General features: G+C 34.8%; 1 long non-coding RNA gene across 2 annotated transcripts; it reads left to right on the top strand.

Annotated features, from left to right (window-relative positions):
• LOC109210649 lies at nt 1,964-6,138 on the top strand. Of its 2 annotated transcripts, XR_002065586.1 has the most exons (4): nt 1,964-2,358; nt 4,020-4,176; nt 4,251-4,328; nt 5,957-6,138. It is a non-coding gene; the product is annotated as an uncharacterized LOC109210649 (long non-coding RNA). The 2 variants fall into 2 exon arrangements; XR_002065588.1 differs by having other exon boundaries at nt 4,020-4,328.

The following is a 6,138-nucleotide window of genomic DNA, read 5'->3' as shown; positions in this document are numbered from 1 at the left end:
TAGGATATTATAATTCGTTTTCAAATCAAATTAGTAATATGAATTTTTAAGAAGTATATCCTAAAAGTAATAGGATTACATGACTAAAGATATTTACTTGTTCAAGTTTATATGAATTAGAAATTGATAACACATGTTTAGAGCAAAATAAATCAAATTAAGGAACAAGAACTTCACAAGTTCCCCCTGACTTTATGTTTCCCCCTTAATTAGATCCGTGTTTTAATTATACTTCCTCCTTTGGGCATCATTAAAAATACACAAGCAAGCAATTAGCATAAAGAAGTCCAGCCTAGTTAACTCATGCCACATATGTGCACACAACATGATAGAAAAGATAAACAGAGAAACATAAGCATTAAACAGCAAAAGAGGATAGTTTTTATAAAACATAAGCCTTTGCCATTACAGCAAAGGCAAAATTTGGACTGTTATCAGCAGGATCAGTACAGGAAATTCCATCCGTACCATAAAGGAAAAACAAAAACAACTGCCATAGTCAACAAAAACAACAAAAACAAGAAAAACAGAGATAATCCAGAAACTGGTCACTGAAAGGTTTGCCTAGGGGACACTAGGAGGAGAGGGCTTAGAGGCTGCAGCAAGGGTGTTGAGAACGAGATCTATTCGGGCATTCGCCGACATTTGCTCTGCGAGCAGTTTCTCCGTCAGGTTCTCCACTTGTTGCCAGAGATCAGCATTTTCTTTGGTCAGACGAGCGATCTCCTCATTTGACCCTGGTGCCCCTTAGGCTTGCTGACTCTCCAGTATGGCATTCCTTGCCTTCAACTTTCGAATCTCCTCGGTAGCTATATTTTGAGCATTGATGAGCTGAGAGATTGTTGAAGTGCTGCCTACCCCTCCACCTTTTTCAACACATTTGCATTCCTCCAAAGTAGTTTGAGAGAAGGTCTGCTTCTTGGTCCCTATCTTGGGCTGTCCCAAAGGCACATCAATGAACTTGAAGACATGCGTGAGAAGAAATCCATAAGGAAGACCATGGTTCCCATCTTTGAAAGCAGCCACCTTTTGCATGTGTTCAATCATGATGGCTGGCAAGCTTACAGCACGGAACCCGTCTAGTGCTTCCATCAAGTACAAATCAGACTTGGAAGTGATGGACCTTCTCTCAGCACGGGGTAGAAGAACCTTGTTAACCAACTCAAACAACAGCTGATAAACAGGAAGCAGAGCTTTCTTGTGTACCCGTTCCCCCCGCTGGACTGCACCTTCCTTCACAATAGCATTCTTAAAATTTGACCCACGCATATTCTTCACAGAAGACATACCATCAGCAGGGACCTTAAGAATGTCCCCAAGCAGAGCAACATCCAACACAATATCAACTCCGTTGACCAAAGCACAGATTTGATCTGTTTTAACAAGAAAGAGGTCTGCATAGAAACTTTGGACCTCATCCTCATAGACATTGCACTACTAGAAATCAGGGCTACTGCAACAGTTCCTAAGCAACGGTTTAACAATCGTTGCTATAGACATGCTATTGCAACGGTTATAACCGTTGCATAAGACACTAGGGCCTATTGGGACAGTTCTAAAAATAGACCGTTGCATTAGTATAAGAACCGTTGCCACAGAACGGTCAATTGGAACGGTCCATTTAACCGTTGCAATATACGGATCTATGGCAACAGTTCTTTGGAAAAAATTTCTATTGGGACGGTTTTATTTCCCCTCTATGTTTTTCCTCTTCTTTTTTCGCTAAACCCGCCCGATTTTCCTTTAAAGTTTATTAACCCTACTGTCTCTTATGATTCAAAATTCGAAGACATGGAACAGAATAAATTAACCCAGTTATGCGCATCTCTTCACTTATTCGCTTTGTCCCTAAACCCACATCGAAACAATAGTGAAGCACCCACCTCCGGCAAGATCCAATTGGAATCTTCATTTATTTTTTAGCTAACTTTTATTGTTACATATTTGGCTTTGTAGTCTTTATCTCCTCCTGGGTCGCTTTCGGCATCCTTTTTCTTTCATAGGAAGTAAATCCAGAAACTAGTAATAAATAATTCTAAAGAACCTTCTTTTATGAAATGAATCTATGTAATGGGCATAACCCAGAAAATCAAAGCTTCAATTTTTTAAGCAAATCCACCCACATTCCTTTGTATCACCTTTACTCCTAGATTTTAAGCCTTTCTAGGTTTCAAATTGTTAAAGCCTTCTCTCAATCTCTTGAATCCTCCTCCGCCAACAAATTTTTGGGGCACTCGTGTATTTTTGTTACGAGAAGAGTGTCTCCTTGTGCGGTATAGACAATGTTTTGAGCTCCGATCTATGTGTTTGCCGAAGCCCCTTTTAATCTTTTTCCGGATTTCGATCGTCGATGCTACTGTACGTACTAACGCTTTTTCATTCATTAGTTATTAAATATTCCTTTCTAGGCTTTATAAGTTTATAACAAGAACTAAGCTTAGAATAGATATGGTAATCCCGTCAGGACATAAGGATGGAAGATTGTCCTAGCCTGCATTTGTTGGATAATTTGGGCAATATAGTTGAAGATGAATTGTCTAGTGCGTTTTATATTATGTAAAAAAGTGTACTTACAAGAAGCTGAGTCTATTTTTAAGCTCTCAGATTATTCATGAGATATTAGATTACGTATAAAACAAGAGTACTTACAAGAAACATAGTATGTGCTCTCCGTGTATGCCTCTTTATTAGAAGTTCTCCTTGTTATGAATATCACTTTAGCAAGATCTCTGTCAATGAGTCTACAGCTGGATCTTTTCCACCACAAAGAAGTCCTTAAGATGAAGAACGAAATTATATAAGGAGCCATTGCTCTGAGAAAATCACAACCACAAAATTCCCACCTTGATGTGGAAAAAGCATGGGTTTAGTAAGCTTTTATCTGATATTTAAATGTAAGCTTTTATGTTATATTTAAATTTCTGGTAGTAATTTTTTCTTTTGGGGAATCTAATATTTTAGTCTTCTTATTTCCTCTATGATATGTTCCTTTGTGATTTAAATCTCCTACAAGTAGATAGCATGAAAAATAATGTGATACTAAAAAAATCGTCAAGAATTTGTACTTCAAGTGGGAAGAAAGCTTATACAAATATTAAAATTAGTAAGGCATGATAATGATATACTATGTTCCATTATAAGAAGTTATCTAACCATGCATCTCTAATCATTTTATTTCATAATAACAGTGAAAACTCAAGTTGGCCTTGAAACTTTTCAACTGTTATCTTATTGCTAATGCGTGTGATGCTGCTTTTAAAATTGGCGCTGCGGTCAGCTACCTTCTTTTTGTTAGCTATAAATTACACTTGCTTTATTTAATTGTAGGCATGGATTATGAAGATCCAACAAAGAAGAGCAATTTTATGGTAATATTTTTATGGATGTTGTACCGACATCACTATGATGTTCTCATTCTCGCCTGTGCCATTTCAATCATGGCACGTGGATTTCCCTTGGAATGAGATGATAGGTTTGGGCATTATTAACTTGCGTCATGTTGTTATCATAATGGAGAAAGGCTTTCATGAGTCATGACCATTAGAAAAATGACAGCATCAGTGGCTTGTGATTCCACTTCTGGTGCCTTTTATATTGTTCTGTGCATTTCTTGGTTATAAATTTTAGTTATTCCATAACAAGCCTATCTCATAACATTGGTTCTGCTATAAAATTTTGATCTAGATTTAATTCTTGTGCTGCATGATATGAAACATTGTGACCTTACTATCTGAGATCATTATTTCTATTTGTTATTTCGTCTACCCTTTAGTGGATTATAAATATACATATAATGAAATTTTAAGTTTCATGTTCTCAATTTACAATTTATAATTAGCTTCTCATGTTGTCATGCTACTTGTGTTTTCTCTTTGAATTTTGATGGATACTTCTATTTCTAGATAGCAGTTTATGTTATTTCCTACTGCACATTCATCCCCGCACCACAAGTTCTAAATATCATGTTGTATTACAGATAATCATTCATTGAAGTTTCATCTTAATCTGAATATATGTAGTGCCTAGCTTTAAGCTTTCTGAAGTTTTTCGAAGCTCACCAAGCTATGAGTCACTTGAAGTTGAACCAAATTTTGCCCACAGTTGAAGAAATAAAGACTAAGAGAAAAAGTGAAAGTGTACATTATTAGACTTATGCTCACTCTTCACCAGTTACATGTGAGTTCTAATAGCTAGTATTGAATACCTTATCCAAATGTTGCTGCTCGGGACTAAGACAAATGGAGTTGCAGGATTCATTTAGCTTTCAGATAGTGAGTATGATTGCTTTGGCATTGGCCATAGTCCGACTGCCATCTTAGCAGGCCCAGGTATATATCCATTAAATTATGAACTATGTTCAATACAGAACAGACCTATGAAACTTGAATTGACTCCCCATCAAACACATGGATCAGAGCTTTTCTTTCTTTATCAGTTTCTTGTATGTGGCTGAAGAAAAGTTATAATTCCAAATCTTGTTAGAGGTTTCATTTGGTGATATGAATGTTGATGATTTATTGAATTAGTATCTGTACATTCGTCCAAGTTAATGTTACTACTTAAATTATCATTATGCAAATTAAAGGTTTTACCAATTTCTCCGCGTTGACAATGCGATTGTAAAACGTTGTTGATGGTATTATTTTAATTCCGGACCTGTCTGACTGATGTCCTTTACTGATATATGCGTATTTTCCTGTGCTAATACGTGTTCTTCTAAGAATTTCTAGACATTTTAGTTTTGGGATCACATTCTTATGACTACTTCATTGAAAAATAATGTGTAGAATCTAATTTACTTAAGTTAGGTTTCTTATCTAGCTATTTTAACCTAATGAATATTTACAAATCTGTTGTTTGTCTTTATGTCTGATAGTATGTATCCAGATTATCCCGATAGAACTTATTTTAGTTCATTTCGTTTTTATAATTAATTTTTTTAAGGAGTCACAACTGTGTCACTTTAAAATCATATCTTAGGATTTTTCTTATTAAAAAGTAGCATCTGTAATGTATTCTTTTCCTACATTTTTATCGAAACTGGTCTATTTTATTTTATTATAATCAACATCTGCAGTGTATTTTTCTATAGAAAGTGGTCTTGTAATTTTGCCATAGTTGTAAGACATTGAAGAAACCTGAAATAATAGAATTTGCTTGTCTGTTGTGATCCATATATAAATGCACAAGTGAATCTGGCTTTAGAAAAATTCTAAATGTATTCATTGTCTGGTATATCTACGTAGAATTCTTACCACTTTAAAGAATATGTTCGAACACTTTCTTGAACATGTTAGCTCTCTATTTTGCAATATATCTTTAGATGCCTGTGAACCTACTGTACAGAATATATCTATATTCTGTTTATTTGTGTTTGTTTCCTGTGTGAATCAACATCTCCAAGTTAACTAATAATTTGTGGGAGGTTAAAATCTATGAGGTCAACTCCTTGTATTAGTATGAACTCTTGTTTTCAAACCTGACTAGCGAGTCCTATTGTTTGAAACTCTTTGTGATTAGTTTGGACTCTTTCTTTTACAAGTGTCTGGTATTTGCGGTGATACTTCTTGCTTAACATGAAAACTTGCCAGCCTAGCACCTTTGCCTACTTGTCCATGTGGTTGTATGATATGTTTTCTTACTGCCTAGCATATTAAATCCATGAGGAATTGAGAAATTTTATTGACAAGATATTCCGATTGCTCCATTTGGTTAAGAGAGATCTAGTTCTTTATCAAGTTATTTTTGAAATGTTAAATTGTAGTTATTTTTTGTATTTTATTTTATGTATTCTGATATTTGTGAGTTTTGTAATATCTATCTCAATCTCTGTTTTACTATCAGTACCGTTCAATTGACTTATAGTATGATGAAAGATGGTCCTGATCTTGGTGCTTGACATCAAACGGATTCTTTTTTTAAAAATTTTCTTACTTTTTTTAAATATCTTTTGTAGGTGGAGCAAATGAACAAAAGGTAGACATAAACAATGAAGACTTTACTTAGAGTGTTGGTTGATTATTGTTGAAACCTCATATGTTCCGGAAATCATTCGAACATTTTGCAATCTTATGTATATTAGTTTTGCATTTGTAAACACAATTGTATAATTTACTTTTATGTATATTACCTTCAAAT

This window comes from Nicotiana attenuata, chromosome 2 (assembly GCF_001879085.1).
Source record: "Nicotiana attenuata strain UT chromosome 2, NIATTr2, whole genome shotgun sequence".
NCBI lineage: Eukaryota > Viridiplantae > Streptophyta > Magnoliopsida > Solanales > Solanaceae > Nicotiana > Nicotiana attenuata.
This window is presented reverse-complemented; position numbering and strand designations above follow the sequence as displayed.